Source organism: Somniosus microcephalus, unplaced genomic scaffold (genome assembly GCF_052327205.1).
Source record: "Somniosus microcephalus isolate GS21.2 unplaced genomic scaffold, FLI_Smic_1.0 scaffold39, whole genome shotgun sequence".
In the NCBI taxonomy this organism is placed as follows: Eukaryota; Metazoa; Chordata; class Chondrichthyes; order Squaliformes; family Somniosidae; genus Somniosus; species Somniosus microcephalus.
In genome coordinates this window covers 914,682-939,635 of record NW_028225226.1, presented here as the reverse complement: position 1 = coordinate 939,635, position 24,954 = coordinate 914,682, and the positions used below count along the sequence as shown (strand labels likewise).

Genomic DNA, 24,954 nt, shown 5'->3' with positions numbered 1-24,954 from the left:
CCAAATCATACTGGAGATTCTCGGCATCCTCCTTACAGCACACATGCCCACCCAGCTTTGTGTCGTCTGCAAACTTGGAGATATTACATCTAGTTCCCTCGTCTAGCTCATTTATATATATTGTGAATAGCTGGTCTCTGACGGTCTCTCTCGGACTCACTCTCACACACTCTCTCTCTCAGACTCACTCTCTCACACACTGTCTCTCTGACTGACTCTCACACACTGTCTGACTCTCTCTCACACACAGTCTCTCTCAGACTCTCTCACGCACTGTCTCTGTCAGACTTACTCCCTCACACACAGCCTCTGGGTCTCTCTCTCACACACTGTCTCTCTCAGACTCACTCTCTCACACACTGTCTCTCTCAGACTCACTCTCTCACACTGTCTCTCTCAGACTCACTCTCTCTCACACTGTCTCTCTCAGACTCTCTCTCTCACACACTGTCTCTCTCAGACTCACTCTCTCACACACTGTCTCTGTCAGACTCTCTCTCTCTCACACTGTCTCTCTCAGACTCACTCTCTCTCACACTGTCTCTCTCAGACTCTCTCTCTCTCACACTGTCTCTCTCAGACTCTCTCTCTCACACACTGTCTCTCTCAGACTCACTCTCTCACACACTGTCTCTGTCAGACTCTCTCTCACACTGTCTCTCTCAGACTCACTCTCTCACACACTGTCTCTCTCAGACTCACTCTCTCACACACTGTCTCTGTCAGACTCTCTCTCTCTCAGACTCACTCTCTCTCACACTGTCTCTCTCAGACTCTCTCTCTCTCACACTGTCTCTCTGACTCTCTCTCACACACAGTCTCTCTCAGACTCTCTCTCTCTCACACTATCTCTCTCAGACTCACTCTCTCTCACACTGTCTCTCTCAGACTCACTCTCTCACACTGTCTCTCTCAGACTCACTCTCTCACACACTGTCTCTCTCAGACTCACTCTCTCTCACACTGTCTCTCTCAGACTCTCTCTCTCTCACACTGTCTCTCTCAGACTCTCTCTCACACACTGTCTCTCTCAGACTCACTCTCTCACACACTGTCTCTCTCAGACTCACTCTCTCTCACACTGTCTCTCTCAGACTCACTCTCTCACACACTGTCTCTGTCAGACTCTCTCTCTCTCAGACTCACTCTCTCTCACACTGTCTCTCTCAGACTCTCTCTCTCTCACACTGTCTCTCTCAGACTCTCTCTCTCACACACTGTCTCTCTGACTCTCTCTCACACACAGTCTCTCTCAGACTCTCTCTCTCTCACACTATCTCTCTCAGACTCTCTCTCTCACACACTGTCACTCTGACTCTCTCTCACACACAGTCTCTCTCAGACTCTCTCTCTCTCACACTATCTCTCTCAGACTCACTCTCTCACACACTGTCTCTCTGACTCTCTCTCTCACACACTCTCTCTCTCAGACTCTCTCTCTCTCACACTGTCTCTCTCAGACTCTCTCTCTCACACACTGTCTCTCTGACTCTCTCTCACACACAGTCTCTCTCAGACTCTCTCTCTCACACACTGTCTCTCAGACTCTCTCTCTCTCACACTGTCTCTCTCAGACTCACTCTCTCACACACTGTCTCTCAGACTCTCTCTCACACAGTCTCTCTCAGACTCACTCTCTCACACACTGTCTCTGTCAGACTTACTCCCTCACACACTGTCTCTCTCACACTGTCTCTCTCACACTGTCTCTCTCAGACTCTCTCTCTCTCACACTGTCTCTCTCAGACTCACTCTCTCTCACACTGTCTCTGTCAGACTTACTCCCTCACACACAGCCTCTGGGTCTCTCTCTCACACACGGTCTCTGTCAGACTCTCACTTCTTAGGCAGTCCCTTGGAACAGAGGATGACTTGCTTCATTACTGATAATTAGTTCTCAAGTGACTGATGAGTCCAATGCAGGACCTCCAGTCTCTGTCACAGGTGGGGCAGACAGTGCTTGAAGGGGTGGGTGGGTGTGGTGCCTGGGTTGACGTGCGCTCCTTCCACTGTTTGCGCTTGGCTTCCGCTTTCTCCCGTCGAAGAGACTCGAGGTGTTTGGCGCCTTCCCGGATGCTTCTCCTCCACTTTGTGTGGTTTTGGGCCAGGGATTCCCAGGTGTTGGTGGGGATGTTGCACTTTTTCAAGGAGGTTTTTAGGGTGCCCTTGAAGCATTTCCTCTGCCCACCTGGGGCTCTCATGCCGTGTTGGAGCTCCGAGTAGAGCGCTTGTTTTGGGAGTCTCGTATCGAGCATGCGGACGATGTGGCCCATCCATCGGAGCTGATCGAGCGTGGTCAAAGCTTCAATACTGGGGATGTTGCCTGAGCGAGAGCGCATTCATTCATGCGCCTATCCTGCCAATGGATTTGCAGGATCTTGCGGAGGCAGCGTTGGAGGTACCTCTCCAGGGCTTTGAGTTGCCTGTTGGACATGGTCCATATCTCTGAAGCATACAGGAGGGCGGGAATCACGACTGCTCTGTAGACCATGAGCTTGGTGCCGGGTTCGACGTCCTGGTCTTCAAACATGCTCTTCCTCAGGCGACCGAAAACTGCACCGGCAAACTGAAGGTGGAGTTGGACTTCATCACTGCCTCTGAGTCTCACTCTCTCACACACCATCTCTCAGACTCACTCTCTCACACACTGTCTCTTTTAGACTCACTCTCTCACACACTGTCTCTCTCAGACTCACTCTCTCTCACAGTCTCTCTCAGACCCACTCTCTCTCAGAAGGTTGTGATTTCAAGTCCCATTCCAAAGACTTGAGCACATAAAGCTATGCTGACACTCCAGTGCAGTGCTGAGGGAGTTCTGCACTGTCGGAGGTGCAGTCTTTCAGATGAGACATTAAACCGAGATCCCGTCTACTCTCTCAGGTGGATGTAAATGATCCCATGGCACTATTTCGAGGATGACCAGCGGTCTTGGCCAATATTTATCCCTCAACCAACATAACAGAAACAGATTATCTCGTCATTATCACATTGCTGTTTGTGGGAGCTTGCTGTGCACTAATTGGCGGCTGCGTTTCCCACATTACAACAGCAACTCCACTTCAAAAGTACTTCAAAGTACTTTCTTTGTTATTATTGCTATTGTCATATATTCCTATCGCACTTTTACCCTGAATTACATTGAATTTACAGCACGGAAACAGGCCATTGGGCCCAACTGGTGTATCGCGGTGTTTGTGATTGACACAAGCCTCCTCCCAGCCCTCTTCACCTCACCTTTCAGCATCTCCTTCTATTCCTTTCACCCTCAGCTGCTGATCAAGCTGCCCCTCAAATGGGCCTGTGCTGTTCACCTCAACTGCTCCTTGTGGGAGCGAGTTCCACATTCTAACCACTCTCTGGGCAAAGAAATTTCTCCTGAATGCCCGGTGGGATTTATTAATGGCCAGCTTGTATTTATGGAGCCTAGTTCTGGTCTCCCCCCCCCAAGTGGAAGAATCTCTCCACGTCTACCCTATCAAACCCTTTCATAATCTTATAGAACTCTGAGCTCACCCCTCAGCCCTCTCTTTTCTACAGGCCTGTTCTGCCTTTCCTGAAAATTATAACCTCTTAGTTTTGGTATCAACCTTGTAAATCTTTTTTGCATCTTCTTCAGTGTCTCTCCATCCTTTTTATAATATGGAGACCAGAACTGTGAAATTAAAGTTAAATGTGGTCTAACCAAGGTTCAATACAAGTTTAACAAACCTTGTCTGCTTTTCAATTCGATCCCTTTAGAAACAAACTCAAGGGGTTGGTTTGTTTTTTTTGGCCTTATTAACCTGGGTCGTTACTTTTAGTGATTTGAGTATCTGTCCCCCAGATCACTTTGATCATCTGCCCCAGTTAGACTATTAATTTCCAAGCAGTCTGTGGCCTCCTTATTCTTCCTATGAAAATGTAAAATCTCTCACTTATCTCTGTAGAAATTCGTTTGCCAATTACACGCCCATTCTGCAAGTTTATTAATGTTCTCTTGTATTTTGTCGCAGTCTTTCCCAGTATTAACTATACTCCCCCAATTTGGTGTCATCTGCAAATTTTGAAATTGTATTTCCGATTCTCAAGTCCAAACCGTTTGTGTAAACTGTGAACAGTGCTCCCAGCACCGATCCTTGTGGAACACCACTTCCCAACATTTTCCAGTCAGGGTAGCTCCCCTTAACCCTGACTCTCTGTTTTCCATTCTGCATCCAGCTTGCTATCCATTCTGCTACCAGTCCCCTGACTCCACATGCTCTGACCATAGTCATGAGTCTACGATGCGGTACCTTATCGAAGGCCTTTGGAAAATCCTAATCTATTACATCTACTGTATTATCCTTGTCTTCTCTTTGTTACTACTTCACAGAATTGAATAAGGTTGGTCATGCATGACCTTCCCTTTTGAAATCCGTCCTGACTATTCTTTATTACATTTTCTGTTTCCACATGTTTTTCTACTGTGGGTACATTGCAGGATATTGTCATACATGCTTAGTGGCCGCATGTGGGGGTATCATAGATATTGTTGACATGAATCAACTGAGCGGCCTGCGGTTGGCGCTGTCCAGGGAGAGTATGAAAACTCGGGCACGGGCCCAACTTGCGCAGGACATACTTAACAGGAACTAATGAAGGACACAACTGGACCTCCATCTTGTAAAACATTTGATTAAAGCTTTGTTTAATGCTTAGACCAAGTGCCCAGTAGTTTTCTTACGTCTTTCCCTGTTCTGTGGAGGTATTGTATGATATGGGATATACCTCAAACATCCATTGCCTTTATTAACGCTACAATTGACGATTCCAACGCTCTCCTGGCCAGCGTCCCACCTTCTCCATTCCGTAAACTGCAGGTCATCCAAAACTCTGCTGTCCGTGTCCAAATCGCACCAAGTCCCGTTCACCCATCACCCCTGTGCTCGCTGACCTACATTGCCTCCCGGTTAGGCAACGGCTCAGTTTAAAATTCTCATCTTTGTTTTCAAATCCCTCCCGGGCCTCACCCCCTCCCTATCTTTGTAATCTCCTTCAGCCCCACAATACTCCCTCCGAGGTATCTGTGCTCCTCTAATTCCGGCCTCTTGAGCATCCCTGATTTTAATCACTCCTCCATTAGTGGCCGTGCCTTCAGCTGCCTAGGCCCTAAGCTCTGAATTTCCTCTCTAATCCTTTCTACCTCTCTTTCCTCCTTTAAACCTTTGAACAACATTTTGGCCATTTACCCTAATGTGGCTCGGTGTCAAATTTTGTCTGAAATGCTCCAGTGAATCATCCTGGGACTTCTTACCATTTTTAGTACGTTAAAGACGCTATATAAATACAAGTTGTTGTTGTATTACCCTCATGTCGAAGCTTTGTAGGACAATGTCACATATCCCTATTGCCCTTATTGAGGTACTGTAGGATATTGTCATATAAATCTCTATTGCCCTTTTTGAGATATTGGAGGATATTGTCATATATTCCTATTGCCCTTACTGAGGTATTGTAGGATATTGTCATATATCCCTATTGCCCTTATTGAAGTATTGTAGGATATTGTCATATATCCCTATTGCTCTTATTGAGGTATTGGAGGATATTGTCATATATCCCTCTTGCTCTTATTGAGGTATTGGAGGATATTGTCATATATTCCTATTGCCCTTATTGAGATATTGTAGGATATTGTCATATATCACTATTGCCCTTATTGAGGTATTGGAGTATAGTGTCATATATCCCTACTGCCCTTATTGAGGTCTTGGAGGATATTGTCATATATCCCTATTGCCATTATTGAGGTATTGTAGGATATTGTCATATATCCCTATTGCCCTTATTGATGTATTGTAGGATATTGTCATATATCCCTATTGCCCTTATTGAGGTCTTGGAGGATATTGTCATATATCCCTATTGCCGTTATTGAGGTATTGGAGGATATTGTCATATATCCCTATTGCCCATATTGAGGTCTTGGAGGATATTGTCATATATCCCTATTACCGTTATTGAGGTATTGTAGGATATTGTCATATATCCCTATTGCCTTTATTGAGGTATTGTAGGATATTGTCATATATCCCTATTGCCCTGATGTGGAATATGAGAAGCACAGGACATAGAAACAGGAAGAGGCCCTTCAGCTCATCGAGCCTGTTCCTTCATTCAATGAGATCGAGGCTGATCTGTGTCCTAACTCCATCCACCCGACTTAGCTCCAGATCCCTTAATACTCTTGGCGATGATAAATCTATCGAACTCAGATATGAAATTATTATTTGCGCTGACTTCTACTGCTTTTTGTGGGAGAGGGTTCCACACTTCTACCACCCTTTGTGTGAAGAAGTGTTTCCTAAATTCTCTCCTGAATGGCCTGGCTCTGATTTTAAGGTTATTACCCGTTGTTCGAGACTCCTCCACCAGTGGAAATAGTTTTTCTCTATCTATCCTATCAATTCCTTTCAAAATCCTGGAAACCTCAATCAACTCACCCCTTAACCTTCTATATTCCAGGAACAGAAGCCAGGTTTATGTAATCTCGCCTCATACTTTAACCCTTGGTCCCAGTTAACATGCTCCAAGTCCAGGATATCCTTTACCAGGTGCGGTGCCCAGAACTGTACACAGTGCTCCAGATGAGATCTAACCAGGGCTTTGTAAAGCTCTAGCAATCCCCCTTGTATTCTGGCCCTCTCGATATAAATTGGGTGAGTAGCGCCACCTGTTAGCACCTAAAGAGGCAGGCAGTGGCTGTAGCGCCACTGGCTGCACCTCCCGCGATATTCAGGAGGGGCGCTAGTGGTGGCGTTAGCCTGTTGCGCTGCGCCGCCACCGATGACGTCATCGAAGTGCGCAGTGCCCCGTTCGCGATATTTGGTAGCGAATGGCGCAGTTGCGCGGTTGGCTACTGTGGTAAACCACTGTTTGTATTCCTGTTTGTCCTGTTTGTCTTCCACTGTGTACATGCCTGGACATGCCTCGGCTGACTCCTCCCACAGGTCCTAGTATAAAGGTGACTGCTCCCCAGCCCTTGTATCCTGGACCGGTCGACCACTCGAGGCAGACCTCCATTCTGTTGTTAATAAAAGCCTTTGGTTACTCTTCTAACTCTCAGTCTTTTATGAGTAATTGATAGCGCATCAGCTACCCGCACCCGGTTCACGGGGCCTTACTGTGCCGGCAGTGGCGCAAGTTAAGGTGGAGGTGCGGGGCGGCCGCCTGTCAGCACCTCCGTCCCCGGCCTCCTAACCCCACCCCCCGCGGCATTGCCGGCTGTTTCCTGAGAGCCCGGCACTTCTCCTTGGTGCCGGGCTCATTTGCCGGCACTCGCGATTGGTGTTCGCGCTGTTGCAGGCACCTCCCCCTTAACAGTGGGAGGAAGGCCTGCAGTACCGCAGCGTGCCATGCCGCAGTGTGTGGCGCTGCGGCATGTTGCACTGCGACAATCAGTTTCAGCGCCCTAAGAGGGACGCGGAGCGCCTCGAGTCTCGCCCCGTGTCCCTCGAGGGGCACTGAAACTGAATTTCTGGCGATCGGTATCACTACGATCGCTGAGCTAAATCCTGCGCTCAGGCGACTTTTGCGCCACTTTGGTGCCACAACCCAATTTCTAGGCAAAGGCTCACATTCCATTGGCTTTGTTGATTATTTTTTGTACCTGATCACTATATTTTAGTGATCTCTTTACACAAACCCCTAAATGACTTTGGACCTTCACTGCTCCCAGCTTTCCACCATTTAAACAATACTCACATCTGTCTTTCTTTGGTCCAGAATGGATGACCTCACATTTAACTGTGTTGAAATCCAGCTGCCTCAGTTTTGCCCACTCAGTTAATCTATCAATGTCTCTCTGTAATTTTATGCTCCCCTCTGCACTACTTACTGTGCCACCGATCTTTGTGTCATCGGCAAACCTGGATATATGGCTCTCTATTATGTTATCCCTGTCATTAATAAATATAGTGAATAGTTGACCCCCAGCACAGATTCTTGTGGACACCACAAGTCACTTCCTTCCAATTCGAGTACATTCCCACTGTCCCTACTCTCTGTCTCCCACCGCCTGACCAATCTCCTAACGAGCCCAATAATTTGCCTTCAATTCCATGACCTTTAATTTTAGCTAACAGTCTCTTATACTGAACCTCATTGAATCCATTCTGGAAGTCCATATACAAACATCCACAGACATTCCTCTGTCTACTACTTCAGCTAATTCCTCAAAATTCAATGAGGTTCGTTAGACATGACCTGCCCTCTACACATCCATATTGCCTCTCTCTAATCAGCTCACATTTCTCTCCGTGCTCAGTCACTTTGTCCTTGGCTGTAGGAGATTGTCATATATTCCTATCTCCCGTGTGGATGTATTACAGGATATTGTCAAACATCCTTTATCTCCAATACAAGTTCGAGGTGAAGGGAAACAGTGAAAAAACCTTTGACTTCGTTCAATAAAGTTATAATCAATCAGATACTGAAATATAACCCCTTCCATGAAGTGTATATGTGATATCGGTACCAATAAAACTCACACACCCCAGAGATACCGGCTTTGCTCCTCAAAGAGTCGATTTGAAGAGTTCCCCTTTTTTTATTACTCTGAGCTTCAGATTGCTGTATTCTTATATTTTTCATATTGGGACACGTGTGGGAATCATAAACCATCACTCCCTCCCTGTGTGTATCCTGATGATACAGTGGTTCTCATTTGTTCGGGAAGCCTTGGATGTTTGATCGCTTCCAACCTTTATTACAAAGACAACGTTTGTCTCTTCTCCACACGAGCAGTCGAAATTCCTGCTTCACACTCCCCCCTGCTGTGATAAAAGTCTGTCCCTTTCAGTGTGTGTCTTTCTCTCGTGTGTTTTAAACTTGCTCAATCCGGATGGACGACCCGGCATCGAACTCGGCACCAGCTAAGAACACGGCAACGGCACACCCAGCCCCGTCGACCCTGCAAAGTCCTCCTCACCAACATCTGGGCAATTGTGCCAGAATTGGGAGAGCTGTGACACAGACTAGTCAAGCAACAGCCTGACATAGTCATAATCACAGAATCACACCTTTCAGCCAATGACCCAAACTCCTCCATCACGATCCCTGGGTATGTCCTGTCCCACCGGCAGGACAGACCCACCAGGGGTGGCGGCACTGTGGTACACAGTCAGGATGGAGTGGCCCTGGGAGTCCTCAACATTGACTCCGGACCCCATAAAAGTCTCGTTGCTTCAGGTCAAGCATGGGCAAGGAAACCTCCTGCTGATTACCACCTCCCTCCCTCCCTCAGCTGATGAATCAGTGCTCCTCCATGTTGAACACCACTTGGAAGAAGCACTGAGAGTAACAAGGGCACAGAATGTACTCTGGGTGGGGGACTTCAATGTCCATCACCATGAGTGGTTCGGTAGCACCACTACTGACCGAGCTGGCCGAGTCTGGAAAGACATATCAGCCAGTCTGGGCCTGCGGCAGGTGGCGAGAGAACCAACATGAGGGAAAAACCTACTTGACCTCGTCCTCACCAATCTACCTGTCGCAGATGGATCTTTCCATGACAGCATTGGCATCAGTGACCACCGCACAGTCACTGAGGAGACGAAGTCCCGTCTTCACACCGAGAACACCCTCCATCGTGTTGTGTGGCACTACCACCGTGCTAAATGGGACAGATTCAGAACAGATCTAGCAGCTCAAAACTGGGCATCCATGCGGCGCTTTGGGCCATCAGCAACAGCAGAATAGTATTCAACCACAATCTGTAACACCAAGGCCTGGCCTGGTTCAATAAGGAGTGCAGAAAACCATGCCAGGAGTAGCAGCAGGCGTACCAAAAATGAAGTGCTAAAAAGCGGAAGCAGCATGCTATAGACAGGGTGAAGTGATCCCACAATCAACGGATCAGATCAAAGCTCTGCAGTCCTGCCACATTCAGTCGCGAATGATGGTGAATAATTAAACAACTAACGGGAGGTGGAGGCACCATGAATATCCCCATCCTCAATGATGGCGGTGCCCAGTACATGAGCGCAAAAAACAAGGCTGAAGTGTTTACCACCGCGTTTATCACCACCTCACCCCCTCTCTCTCTCTCCCTCCCCTCTCTCTCCCTCCCCCTCTCTCCCTCCCCCCTCTCTCCCTCCCTCCTCTCTCCCTCCCCCCCTCACTCCCTCCCCCCCTCTCTCTCCCTCCCCCCCTCTCTCTCCCTCCCCCCCTCTCTCCCTCTCTCCCTCCCCTCTCTCTCCTCTCTCTCCCTCCCTCCCCCTCTCCCTCCTCTCACACTATCCCCATCTCATCTCTCCCCTCTCCCACTCCTCTCTCCCCCTCTCTCTCCCTCCCCATCTCTCCCTCCCCCCCTCTCTCCCTCTCTCCCTCCCCCCTCTCTCCCTCCCGCCCTCTCTCTCTCCCCCCCCTCTCTCCCTCTCTCCCCCCCTCTCCCTCCTCTCACACTATCCCCATCTCATCTCTCCCCTCTTCCACTCCTCTCTCCCCCCCTCTCTTTCCCTCCCTCCCCTCTCTCTCCCCTCTCCCTCCTCTCACACTATCCCCATCTCATCTCTCCCCTCTCCCACTCTCTCTCCCTCCCCCCTCTCTCCCTCCCCTCCCCCCTCTCTCTCCCTCCCCCCTCTCTCCCCTCTCTCCCCCTCCCTCCCCCCTCTCTCCCTCCCCCTCTCTCCCTCCCCTCTCTCTCCCTCCCCTCCCCTCTCTCTACCTCCCCCCTCTCTCCCTCCCCCCTCTCTCTCCCTCCCCCCTCTCTCCCTCCCCCCTCTCTCCCTCCCCTCTTTCTCCCCCCTCTCACACTATCCCCATCTCATCTCTCCCCTCCTCCCCCCTCCTCCCTCCCTCCCTCTCTCCCTCCCCCCTCTCTCCCTCCCCCCCTCTCTCCCTCTCTCCCTGCTCTCTTTCCTTCCCTCCTTTCCCTCCCTGTGTCTCTCTCTCCCTCCCCGCTCTCTCTCTCCCTCCCCCCTCTCTCTCTCTCTCTCGCTCCCCCCTCTCTCTCTCTCGCTCCCTCTCTCTCTTTCTCTCTCGCTCTCACTCTCCCTCTCTCTCCCACCCTACGATTCACACTGTTGTCTCCCTATTAATGTGTCCAGTTTTAGATGTGGCCGTGTAATAATACTGTGTAATGTCGATGTAATGAGTAGACTCTGAGCACAGAGCTTCCTGTGGGGAATTGGGGAGATGAACGCCAGCAGACTCTGCAGGAATTCCCACTGGGAGCACAAATTCATAACATCTACTAGTTTATGTCGATTAGATTTGATTGGCTTTCAGGGAAATAATTTTACATCAATTTAAACATCAGCCCACAGCTGTATGACGGGGTTAATTATGAGGTCATCATCAGCAGTGAGGTCATCAGCTGGCAGGTCAGGTGACCGCTTGAGCCACAAGGCATCACAACCCGACCTGTGACTGGGCTCAGAGCCCAAACCCTGTCACAATGGCCTTTTCAAATCAACTTACTGGCTGCTGGAAAACACAGCCGGTAAACTTTGTGTTTGACCGCGAGGAGAGCGAGTGAGAGATTTACAAAACACAATCACATCGTGTGAAGATCAGTGAGTAAAGGCTGAGAGCTCTGTGCTCCAGCAGACCGTGAGTTTATCAATAGGAGCTAGGCCGAGAGATTCCTTTCCCCGAGAATGGGTGCGGGGATCGAGATGGGCTCGCAACCCAGGCCCGTTCGGAGGACTGCAGGCAGTTTGCCAACTTCATGCTGCCGACTCTGCTGAGCGTCTGAACACTGAGCACGGGGGGCGAATAACGCCAAGGGCGCGGGTTCGATCAGCGGATGGGCCATCAGCCTAATTTTACGGTTTTTGCGAAAATATAAAATACAAACTTTATAAGGAAGCCAATGTACACAGAATCTCACGGGGGATTTATTTGGATTAACATCCATTGCACCTTTGCCACGGGGGCTGAGAGACACATCTTTCTGTTCATTTGTCTTTCTGGGTTTGCTGTTGAAAGTTGAACAGGCGGCCTGTTCCCGATAAGGGTCACAGGCAGGTAATAGACAGGCAGAGCGGCTCTGACCCCGCGAGATGGGCAAAAGGCTTCAGTTCAGGACAAATGCATCAATGAAATGTTCGCCGGCCCCGAGAGAGACAACATCCAGAGAAAAACACAGGAGGAAATCGATTTCAAGTGGATGCCTAGCTGCACTTGGTGCCGTGCTTTCGCGAACACGTCTGTTGTGTTCATAAGTAAAAAATATAATTTTGTCCGAACAGTTTGCCTGGCGCGAAATGATCTGAATTGCAAAGGAGCAGGCAGGAAAAACTGTGTTGCTGGCAGGAGGTTGGCTGCAGCTTCCCTGGTGGTCTAGTGGTTAGGATTCGGCGCTCTCACCGCCGTGGCCCGGGTTCGATTCCCGGTCAGGGAACAGTGCGTTTTCGGTCTGTTTGAATTGCCACCACACAACTTTCCACACCACTGCTGAATATCACTCTTCATGCAGCGATACCAAATACACCGGTTTCAAAGTCAGCAGGAATTGATTTCTGTCAACTTTTACACTGGCTGACTTTAAATGTTGCCAACATTTAACTGCAGCTCACAGTGTCAGGGCAGTCACGGTTTTTATCAGTCTTCCGTGTATCTTCTTGCCCACTGCATCTCCCTAACAAACTTACCTTATCACAGGCACGGCTATCAATCAATTCATTGCCAGTGTGAAAAATGCAATATTTGAAACTTAGCAACGTGTGCAAGACTGGAATCAGAGAGTCCGTGGCCCGTGATAACTTGAGCATTAAGATGGTCATTAGCCCTTCCTGTATTGCTCAGTAGCCCACTGTGTGAGGAACTAAGAACCACAGGCATTTTCACTTCTGTGTCGGGCTCAGCACCATACCTGCAGCTGAAGATTGAACTTGATTTGGCTCGTGATCAGTGCGGCTCAGTGAGACTTCGGCCCGTCTCTCCCTTCACAACCCATCAATGTGGAGAAAAGAACAGGGAATTTTACACATGTGTTGTGCTCTGTAACTTTATTTGAACATTGCATTTCACGCTGTGTCCAACACGGTGAGGTCCACCGTGCTGTGTCAGCTTTGTATCTTTATCAACACTCCAGCTTTACTTTAACACAACCTGAGCTCCGAGATCTGGTCGGGTCACATTGCCCGAAGTGAGGAATGAGCGAGAGGGGCAATTCAACCCGGGGTTAGAAAATCCTCCAAAAGAACGACAGAATAGGGATTTGATGTGAAGCCGAAATAGCTCAGTTGGGAGAGCGTTAGACTAAAGGTCCCTGGTTCGATCCCGGGTTTCGGCAGATTTTAGTTACTTTCTGTCTCCTTCACTGCGAGAGGAGCGAATCAGGAGAGATTTTACGCTCCTGCTGCCGCGTTTCCCAAACGAATCGGAGTGAAACCACATCGGACATGCTGGGTCCGGCTCCAACCGTCCGCTGCAGGTTCGAATCCAGTCGGGGTCCCGCCGTCTGCTTTTATACTGGGACAGTGTTTGAGGGAGGGGCTGTGGTGCGATAATAAATTTTAGATGAGGTTTGTTCGACCATAGAGCTGTCTTTCTGTTACTTTCGATTAACACACTGCCCAGTTGTATAAAGGAACAGTTAACAATGTTTAAGCGATGTGGTGTGTTCAATGTTTGTGCCGTAACTCGGTCACCCAGTGTGAGCTTGAAAGACAATCTCCCAGCCTGGGTTCGAGCCTGCCCCAGCAGAGCATTGTGGCCGGTTAGCTCAGTTGGTGAGAGCGTGGTGCTAATAACGCCAAGTTAGCGCGTTCGATCCCCGTACGGGCCATCGGAACATTTTTATAATTTTACGCTTTTCCCGCACATTTAAAATACAAACGTTATAAGGACGCCAATGCACACAGAATCTCCCGGGGGATTTAATTGGATTAACATCCATTGCACCTTTGCCACCGGGGCTGAGAGACACATCTTTCTGTTTATTTGTCTTTCTGGGTTTGCTGTTGAAAGTGGAACAGGCGGCATGTTCCCGATAATGGTCACAAGCAGGTAAGAGACAGACAGAGCGGCTCTGACCCCGCGAGATGGGCAAAAGGCTTCAGTTCAGGACAAATGAATCAATGAATTGTTCGCCCAGCACCGAGAGAGACAACATCCAGAGAAAAACACAGGAGGAAATCGATCAATCTAAAACGTTATAAATAATTCCCATTCCCATAAATAAGTCTGTCTATTCAATCGCTAATCCTTCAGTGCCAGAAAATAACTCCTGATTAAATCGTTCAGTTCGAGAATGGCAGCGGAAAGTAACTCGAATGAATTGAAAACTGTCGAATCCCGGGATTGAATCCGGGACCATTATTAAATCTGTGGAGAGAAAAACAGAGTTAACGTTTCAGGTCGATGACCGTTCGTCTGACGTTAACTCTGTTTCTCTCTCTACAGATGCTGCCTGACCTGCTGAGTATTTCCAGTATTTCTGTTTTTATTTCCAATTTCCAGCATCCGCAGTATTTTGCTTTTGTACTTTTATAAATCTTCAAGTCGCTCCTCCCCACTGAGCTATTGCGGTTACGGAGCAACCTACAGTGTGTCATCCTCTCGGAGGGAAAGGGAAGGGTTTGTGTCCTGAAACCGCTGCGTTTCCATCAAGCATCGAATTCACCTGCAGGCTGGAGGAGCAGAGGAAGCTGGAGGGAAAGAAGTGATAGGAGCACAAGGAGAAGACATTGGAAACTGGCAGTATCTTGTGTCTGACTGTTGTTTCAAATGATGCAGGGCAGCCCTGCGTGGATTTGCAGTTTTCCCAGGAGCTGCATTGTTCGGTGCGTGCATTTTAGACATGGAAACATATACATCTGGAGCTTGTGCTAATAGTTCACCTCACTGCCTTTCAGGTAGATGCCTACCCGCACTTGGTGCTGTGGTTGCGCGAACATGTCTTTTGTGTTCTCACCTGAAATGTCATTTTGTAGACACAGTTTGCCTGGCGTGATATATTTAAAAAGTGGACTTAGACTGAAATGGACGGGGTTGCTGCGGTGGGTGAAATATGGTGACGATCTATTGTTATTATCCAAGGCAACGCTGCAGGATCCTTTAACGAGCTCCCATGGATCCACTGAAACCAGCCGAATGTGCAGCTTTGAGAGGGGCTTTCTGCACCGTCAGGGCAGGAAACGGGAGTGAGGGCGGGACACTGTCGGCATCTGTGCTGAGTGTGAGTCTGTGCAGCATTGTACAGAGAAAATATACGGGTTCTGCGAGATTTTTCATTTTATTGAAATTTAACCACAAGATCAGTTGTTCCTTTTTTATATATTAATTCAATTTTAATGGGGAACGTTTTCAAAATGTTTCCTTCCGGTTACAAACCGGGGAATTTTCCCGTGTTATGCGAATGTGATAACCACTACACTACGGAAACTCTGCCATTGGTTGGGCCAAGAACATCACAGAAGAGAACTGCGATCTGCAAACGCAGGTCCGGGATTAACTTTTGCATTAATACACTTTATTATCTGAATTTGACAAAGCTCAATAAACTCTTTAAAAAGGTGAACAATTCTTCTAATTGACGAATCAACTTTCTGTTTCAGACTGAAGGAAATCCTAACATGGTCACCGAGTGACAGGCAAAACTTTCATAAGTGTTTTGTCTTTTGCTTGTGATGAATTTTCACCAGTTCTCATTTTACAGACGGTATTTGAGGAGTTGGTTAAAAATGTTCAGTGTTTATCACACCGGGAATCTGGTGCAGCCGTTGTCCAGTTTAACAGGGACCGACAATTGTCGCCGCTTTTACACAGGGGAAGAAACTCGCCCCTGGAGGTTCACCTGGAGCAAGTTCCAAAATCATTCATCCCGCCCTGGAGCGGAACCGGGGGCATTTCGGGTGTAAGTCGAGCGGGATAATTGCTACAGTCCCGAAAGCTCTGCTCAGTTTGTCAGCCGCGAGTCAGAAGGATGTGTTAAGGGAGAAGGTGTCCCGCTGACTCACCTCTCTCTGCACTGATTGAGATTGTGTCGCTTCTCCGTCAAACAACATCACTTCTGTCCCACACTAAAAACTCTCAATCCTTCTCCTCCGCTCGCTTTCTATTCAAGTAATTGGACAATGAATCAGTAATAAGGTTCCATCGGGCTTTTGCTGGCGGATTTACTGATAAACCGGGGAATTGAGAGGAAACTGGAGCACAGGCAGGGTCCTTGCGACAGACCAGTCCGGCTAGCCCAGTCGGTGGAGTGTCGGATACTTCATCCCCACGGCGGGGAGTTTGCGCTTAAAATTTTTGGGCTGATTTTAAAGGCGATTCCCAGCTCGGTCAATGAGTGTTTCATATAAATGCGGTTCAACAAAATAAGAAAATCTCTCCTTGATTCCGGAATCTTGTCTCTCTTCAGCCGCTCGCTGCTAAAGATTGAACTGACTTTAATTTCACCTTGGCTCGGGGTCAGTGCGGCTCAGTGGGACTTCGGCCCGTCTCTCCCTTCACAACCCATCAGGGCCGACAAAACAACGGGGAATTTTACACACGTGTTGTGTTCTGTAACTTTTTATAAACACTTCAGTGTATTTCACTATGTCCAAGACTGTGAGGTCTTCCCTGGTGTGTCCACTTCCGGTGTTTATAAACACTTCAGATTTCCTGATAATGTTGTTGAATCACATTTTTTGAAAGAGTCATTGACCGAGAGGTGCCGGGGGATTTAGAGCTGGGGATCACCGGGTGAAACCAGCCCAATAATTTGAAACACAAACCGCCCCTGAGATTAAGAGTCTCAGGCTCTACCGACTGAGCTAGCCGGGCCGGTCTGACCCCGCGCACTGCTTGTGTTACAAACCATGAACCAGTTTCCCCTCAATTCCCAGCTTTACCAGTAAATCGGCCAACAAAAGCCCGAGAGAACCTTATTACTGATACTTTATCCAATCACTTTAATATGTGTTTTCTGGTGAGCAACACTTCTGCCGCTGGAAAATGTTCTCCTTACTTACTTTATTAAAACTCTTCATGATGTTGAACACGTTGACAAAATCTCCCCTTATCTTCTCTGCTCTGAGGAGAACAACCTCTTCTTCTCCACTACTCCACGGAACTGAATCTCGCATCCGTCCTAAAGCGCAGTGCCCGAATTACACACAATATTCCAAAGGTTTGGTATAACTTCCTTCCTTTTGCCCTCTATGCCTCTGTCTGTAAAGCCCAGGATCCCGTTTGTTTTTCTAACACAGGACAAAATGCTGCGGATGCTGGAAGTTTGAAATAAAAACAGAATTCGCTGGAAATACTCAGCAGCTGTGAATGGTAGGCGAGTTGGAAAAAAGCGATATGGCCTCAAAAATGCTGTATAAGGGTTTCATGCTGCAATGGGGAGCATTCTGGACTTTGAATCCAGCGATCTGAGTCTCGGTGGAACCAGGTTTCTTCTTGTCCCAGCTGGGGACAAATAAAACAAATTTTGATCGCAACTGTGTGATTGGCTGCTCAGAAGTGGCAAAGTGTAGACGCTGAAGGTGTGGATGAGAAAAGGCCGGGCCAAAATGGAATGGTGGAGTTAAAATTGTCCAGTTCTTCCAATATTGCTGCTGGACGGGGTTTGCAAGTAGCCTTGAGAGGGCAGTGATGTATCGCCATTGCAGTGCTGGTCCCCGACACATACTCCGTTCCCGAGCCACCGACTTCATCCCAATCCCTGGCCACTGAGACTGAACCAGACAGCTTGCAACCTTGGTATTTGTCCCCGAGATGAGCTTCTGCCCAAGATGGTCTACTTCCACCTCCGTATCATCACCCGACTCTGCCTCAGCTGATCTGCTGCTGAAACCCTCATCCTTGCCTTTGTCACCTCCAGACTTGACGATTCTAATGTACTCCTGGAAGGCCTCCCATCACCCTCCCTCCATAAACTTCAGCTCATCCAATCCTCTGCTGCCCGTATCCTAACTCGCACCATGTCCCGTTCACCCATCACCCCGGGTCTCACTCGCCTACATTGGCTCCCTTCAGGCGACAGTTCAGTTTTCAAATTCTCGTCCTTGTTTTCAAATCCCTCCATGGACTCGCCTCCCCCTATCTCTGTAACCTTCTCCAGCCCTACACCCTCTGTGATCTCTGCACTCCTCCAATTCTGGGTTCTTGCACATCCCCGATTTTAATCCTTCCACCATCTGCCGTGGTGGGATTGTGAGCTCAGGTCTCCAGATCATCATGAAGTCTGCGGCTGAGGAACAGTTTGTGGCGGGACCAGCACTGCAATGGCGATTCATCGCTGCCCCCTCCAGGCAAACCTCTCCACCAGCAAGCACTGGACAATTTTCTCCCCACCATTCCACTATTCCTCTGGAATACTGGTCGATTAACAAACTCACTGTGCCGCCCTACCTCATAAATAATTGATTGAAGATTCGTTAATGAGCAGCGCAGTCTGAACCAGGATCTGTTAGAACAGTGAATTCAATGTCAAATCAGGCACAGAAAGCGAAATAAATAGAGCGAAATAAAGGTTGGATTTAGAGAGAGAGAAGAAAAATAGAAAAATGTAAAAACATTTTTATTATATAAAAAATATTCAACAACAATTTATATCTGAAGGAATGAGATTCCACACTTATAAAATATATTTTCAGTGCCAGAGAGGTTATTTGGCAGTAATTAAGACTGTTAAAAAGGGGACTTAGACTGAACTGGTCGGAGTTGCGGTGGTGTGTGAAATATGGTAATGACCTATCATTATTAGCAGAGGCGACTCTGCAGGATTATATTAAGATCTCCTGTGGATCCACTGAAACCAGTCGAATGTGCAGCTTTGAGAGGGGCTTTCTGCACCATCAGGGCAGGAAACGGGAGTGAGGGAGGGACACTGTCGGTATCTGTGCTAAATTTGAGACTGTGAAGAATGGTGTGGGCTCAGATAATATACGGGCTCTATAAGATAGTTTATTTTATTGATATTTAATTACAATATGAATTTTTCCAATTTCATATTTATTCAATTGAAATGGGGAAGGTTTCTTTCCAGTTTTGAACCGGGGACCATTTATCGAACATAATGCTTGCGCCCGGGATTGAATCGGGGAGTTTGCACTTGTGAGGTGAACGTGATAACCACTACAATATGGAAACCTCTGTTTAGCTAAATGTCCAGAAAGAACTGTTCAGCGAGAAGGTGAAATGCTGGATCCCAGATTCTGGATTCATTACCTTTCAGTAACATTTCTCTGGCCGAAACTGCACAAGTCAAGAATGTTCCTTTCAAAGTCATTAAACTCTCGAATTTCCGCGTCGCCCCCGAATCCTCTGAATCAGATGCCTCCAGTTTTTCCACTCAATCAATGTCCCTTTGCAATTCCCTGTTCCCATCCACACTAATTATTGTGCCACTGTCGATCAGTGATAATTGATAGTCAAAGTGATCAGGCCATGCTTGCTCAGTCGGTAGCAAGCTCCTGGGTTCGTGCCCACGTTGGTTGAAGGTTTTTGTTAAACTTTTTCTTTGTTGCTTTTACGGTAAAGCCTCATGAATTAACCGACAATTTTCTTTGTCACAATGAAAGAAATACTAACTGAGGGAGAGTCAACAGTTCAATAATTTGTACTGTTACCCATATCTCATTTTACACACTGTACTTTAGGAGTCTGGTTTAAAATGATCATTGCTGATGACACCAGGAATCTGGGGAACTTTGGTCAAATTGAACAGGACCAGTTATTTCTACCATGCGCACAAAATAGAAGCAGTTCTGAATTTAAAATCCCATGGTGCTGACATTCAGATTAAACGCAGTCAGCGTTGAAATAAAGTGAAAGAATTTTACAGTGAAAAGATTTGTCAGTAAGTATTTGTGCCTTTAATTAAAGTTTGTGGCTTCTGATTCCCGCTCATGTCTCTTCTTCCTCTGTTGAATAAAAAACAAGGGATTTGACATTTGACTGCACTGCGCCTGGTATCTGTGAGCTCATCCTTTATATTGAGCGGTTTTTCACTCTTTGATCGGCGTCAGCTTTAGCTCAGCGGTTACTTCGCAGCACCAACTTAATTCTAAGTTCGAGCCCTGTTTCACCGCGGGCGCTGCCTGGCGTTTTTTTGTCATTTTCAATCTCCTTATTTTACACCGAAACAAATTGCAGCCGTGATTTTAAGTTAGCAGAGTGATATTTTTCGAGGGCGCCTTTATATGATTCAATAAGCTATTCTGATCCGTAAGTGTGACCGCGTTCGATTCCCGGTTAGGGAAGTAACTTTGACATCACAGGTTTTAATCAATTAAAGCGAAGAAATTTGAGTAAATAAATAACATGCAACTAATGTGAAAAAATAAGAAATGTTTTAATCGCCATTAATTAACCGACAGCCTTCTTTTGCAGAGTGAAAAATATTATAATATGGTGACTGAGTGTCAGTCGAAACTTCAGTCATTTATTTTGCTCTTTGCATGTGCTGAACTGTTAACCCATATCTCATTTTACACATTGTAATTTAGGAGAATAGTTTAAAATGTTCATTGCTTGTGAGAGCAGGGATCTGGGGAAACTTTTGTTAAATTAATCAGGACCGTTTTCTTCACAGAAAAAATATTCTCTGACATAGTTTTTTCAGACCAAGCACTGACCGATCTTCCTTAGACCCAAAGTGAATGATCTGACACGTGCCCACATTGAACTGCATTAATCACAGTTCAGGGGAGATTTAATAGAGTTGTTCAAAATTATGGGGGAAACAGTTTCCACTGGCAGGAGGGTCAGCGGGGCGATGGGGGAAGAGCAGCGGAGTGGGACTAATTGGATAGCTCTTTCAAAAATGCTCCATCAATTGTTCATTTTAATCTGCGATTGATAGATTTTTGTTAACCAAAGGTAATAAGGGATGATTCAAGTCAGTGAAACTCTTTATAATTGTTTCAATCATCATTAATCAACCCACAACATTGTGTTGCTCACTACAGGAATTGCTAACAAGTTTACTGGGTGACAGACAAACTGTAATAACTTAATATAGAATCATAGAATCAGACAGCACAGAAGGAGGCCATTCGGCCCATAGTGCCTGTGCCGGCTCTTTGAAAGAGCAATCCAATTATTCCCACTCCCCTGCTCTTTTCCCAAAGCCCTGCAAGTGTTTCTTTTTCAATTATTTCCCCTTTGAAAGTTAACATTGAATCTGTTTCCACCACCATGTCAGGCAGAAAAATATTGACATTAATATTATCCAAGTCCCATTTCACACAGTACTTTCCATGCTTTGCATGCCATGAACTTTTATCACTTCTGATTTTACACACTCTAATTTAGAAGTTTGCTTAAAAATGTTCGGTGCTTGTGACATCAGCCATTGTTAGATTTAAATGGATTTCAGCCGCTTTCCTTGGAAATCTCTGCCCCAAACTGCTGCTGATGCTCATTCGTTGAGTATATTCAAGGCAGAGATCGATAGATTTTTGGACTGTAGTGGAATCAATGGATATGTGGATAGGCAGGAAAGTGGAGTTAAGGTCGATGATCAGCCATTATCTGATTGAATGGCGCAGCAGGCTCGGGAGCCATATGGCCTACTCCTGCTCCTAATTATTTCATTCTTATTTTCTTATGTCCTTTCACAGGAGAGCAAACTCGCCCCTGGACATGCATGAGGAGCAAGATCCATCAAAATGATTCCGTGTATGTGATAGCTCCCACACTGCGGAAACGTCTCCACATTCAGTACCGGGTGAGATGGGAATGCTCAGCGAGCAGGTGAACCGCTGAATCCCACTTTTGAGGGATGTCCCAAAGCGCTTCACAGTGGCGTCAAAAGAAATGAGTTGCACTTAGTAATTAAATATGCAGAATGTCAGCAGTGGGATTTGCACACACGCCTACCAGAAGAGACTGCGACCTAAACGCAGACGCCTTAGACCGCTCCTCAATGCTAGAAAACTCACTTGCTCACTTCTGCATTTAAAATGTTTCAGTCCTGGTGCTTGTTCAATGTTTCTCGAAGGCTCAGTGACTGTGTTATCATCTCCCCTGGGGATTTCCTGAGCCTGTGCTCGGTGTATGGGGAGGTTTGGCCCGGGTCACTGGGGTGGACAATAACAATCTGAGCTCTGGAGCTGGGGAAGAGCGAATAATTAATGGGTTTGTTTCCGTGTCTGAAATGTGGCTTAGATCTGTTGGTGTTAACCGAGGCCGGGGCTGCGAGATATTGCATTTTGTTCACTTTAAATCAGAGGAATATCCGCAGTCAGGAGCTGAAAAGGACCAAGAGCTGAAAAAACACAAGAAAAAAGAGAAGAAATGTCAGCAATTGTGATAAACTCTTCAAAGTGTTTTCTGGTAGTTTAGTGGTTCAATTGCTTTAATCACCATTTATTAACTGATAGCGTTGATTTTGCAGAATGAAAGAAATGCTCACACTGAGGGACAGTCGAATCTTCAATAACTAAACTTTAATAATTTGTGAAACTTTATTCATTGATGAAGTTTTATCACCTATCTGATTTTACACACTGTGTATCAATTAATTTCACATAAATAATAGTCTCGAGCATAATGCGCCCGCTCGGGCTCGAAGCGGGGATCTTTCACGTGTTAAGCGAACGTGATAACAGTTAACCTACAACAACTGATACAGAACTGCTCCAGAAAGATCTGTTCAGCGAGAAGGTGAAATGCTGAATCCCAGATTCTGGTTTAATTTCCCATCACTAACATTTCTCTGAACAAAACTGCACAAGTCAAAAATGTTCCTTTCAAACTCATTAAAGTCCCTAAATTCCTTCTCCCGAATCTTTTGAATCAGATGCCTCCGATTTTACCCACACAATCTATGTCCCTTTGCAATTTCCTGCTCCCATCCGCACTACTTACTCTGCCACTATATTAGTGTCGTTAACCTTGGTAATATATGCATATAGAAGACTTTTGGATTACCTTTTATGTTCGTTGTCATTCTATTCTCATACCCTGTCTTTTCCCTCTTATTTTCCTTTTCACTTCTCCTCTGAACTTTCTATATTTAGACTGATTCTCAGATATGTTAGGGTAGTTGAAGCCCCCATTATCACTACTCTATAGTTCATAGTCATAGAGTCAAAACGGCACAGAAGGAGGACATTCGTTCCATCAATTCTGTCCTGGCTCTCAGTGGAGCAATCCATTCAGTTCCATTCCCCCACTCTATCCCCGTACCCCAGTACGTTTATTTCTCTCAAGTGCCTATCCAGTCTCCGCTTGAAAACATTAAGTGTCTCCGTTTCCACCAGTTCCGTCGGCAGCGAATGCCAGGTCCACACCAGTCACTGCATAAAAAAAGTTTACCTAACGTCCCCCCTGTATCTCTTGCCCAATACCTTAAATCTGTGTCCCCGAGTCCATTAACATGAACTAGTGGGAACAGCCTTTCCCCATCTAACCTATCCAAGCTCATCATAATCTTGTACACCTCTATCAAATCACCCCATAACCGCCTTTGTCTTTAAATACTCCTGTGCAGCACCTTGGGAGGATTTACTACGTGAAAGGTGCTATATAAATACACGTTTTTGTTGTTATAATGAAAACAAATGCAGCTTCTCCAACCTGTCCTTGTAGCTCAGATCCCTCATCACCGTGAACATTCTGGTAAATCTCCTCTGCTCCCTCTCAAGGGCCTTCACATCCTTCCTAAAGTGCAGTGACCAGATCTGGATGCAGTACTCCAGTTGTAGCCTAACCAGTGCTTTATAAAGGTTCCACATAACTTCGCTACCTTTGTACTCATTACCTTTATTTATGAAGCCCAAGATCCCATATGTTTTTTTTAACCACTCTCTCCATATGTCCTGCCACCTTCAAGGACCTATGCACATTAACTCCCAGGCTCCTCTGTCCCTGCACACACTTAAAACTGTGCCATTAAGTGTATATTGCCTCTCACTGTTCCTTCTGCCAAAATACATCACCTCACACTTCTCTGTATTAAATTCCATCTGCCACTTGTCTGCCCATTCTGCTAGGCTTTCTATTTCTTGCTGCAGTCGATTGGTATCATCCTCACTGTTTGCTACACACCCACGTTTGGTGTCGTCGACAAATTTAGAAATTCTACTCTTTATTCCAATATCCAGATCATTTACAAATATCACAAAAGTAATGGCCCCAGCACTGACCCTTGGGGAACCTCCTCCAGTGTGAAAAAACAGCTATTTACCACAACTTGCTGTTTTCTGTCCTTAAGCCAGTTCCTTATCCAAGCTGCCACTGACCACCTATTCCATGAGCATCAATTTTGTTAACCAGCCTTCTATGTGGTACTTTGTCAAACACCTTCCTAAAATCCCTGTGGACAACATCCATTGCATTCCCTTCTGTGCAGTCTTCAGGGAACATCCCCATTTCTGTCCTTATTTTGATGAAGCAGTTGAAGGTGGTTGGGCCTAGCACACTGCATTTCTTTCTTTTTTAAGCATTTATGGGATCTGGTCGTCGCTGGCAAGGCCAGCATTTATTGCCCATCCCTAGTTGCCCTTGAGAAGGTGGTGGTGAGCCGCATTCTTGAACCGCTGCAGTCCGTATGGTAATAGTGCTCCCACAGTGCTGTTCGGTAGGGAGTTCTAGGTTTTTCACCCAGTGACGATGAAAGATCGATGATATACTTCTACATTAGGAAGGTTTGTTACTTGGAGGGGAACTTGGAAGTGGTGGTGTTCTCATGTGCCTGCTGCCCTTGTCATTCTAGGTGGAAGAGATCGCGGGTTTGGGAGGTGCTGCCGAAGAAGCATTTGCGAGTTGCTGCAGTATATCTTGTAGATGGTACACACTGCAGCCACGGTACACCAGTGGTGGTGGGAGTGAATCTTTAAGGTGGTGGATGGGGTGCCAATCAAGCGGGCTGCTTTGTACTGGCTGGTGTCGAGCATCTTGAGTGCTGTTGGAGCTGCACTCATCCAAGCAATTGGAGATTATTCCATCACATTCCCTACTTGCGCCTTGTACATGGTGGAAAGGCTTTGAGCAGTCAGGAGGTGATTCACTCGCCACAGAATACCCAGCCTCTGACCTGCTCTT

General features: G+C 46.7%; 1 non-coding gene across 1 annotated transcript; it reads left to right on the top strand.

Annotated features, from left to right (window-relative positions):
* The first annotated feature begins 12,292 nt into the window (after positions 1-12,292).
* trnae-cuc (transfer RNA glutamic acid (anticodon CUC)) lies at positions 12,293-12,364 on the top strand. The gene has a single exon. It is a non-coding gene; the product is annotated as a tRNA-Glu (tRNA).
* Positions 12,365-24,954: the final 12,590 nt, after the last annotated feature.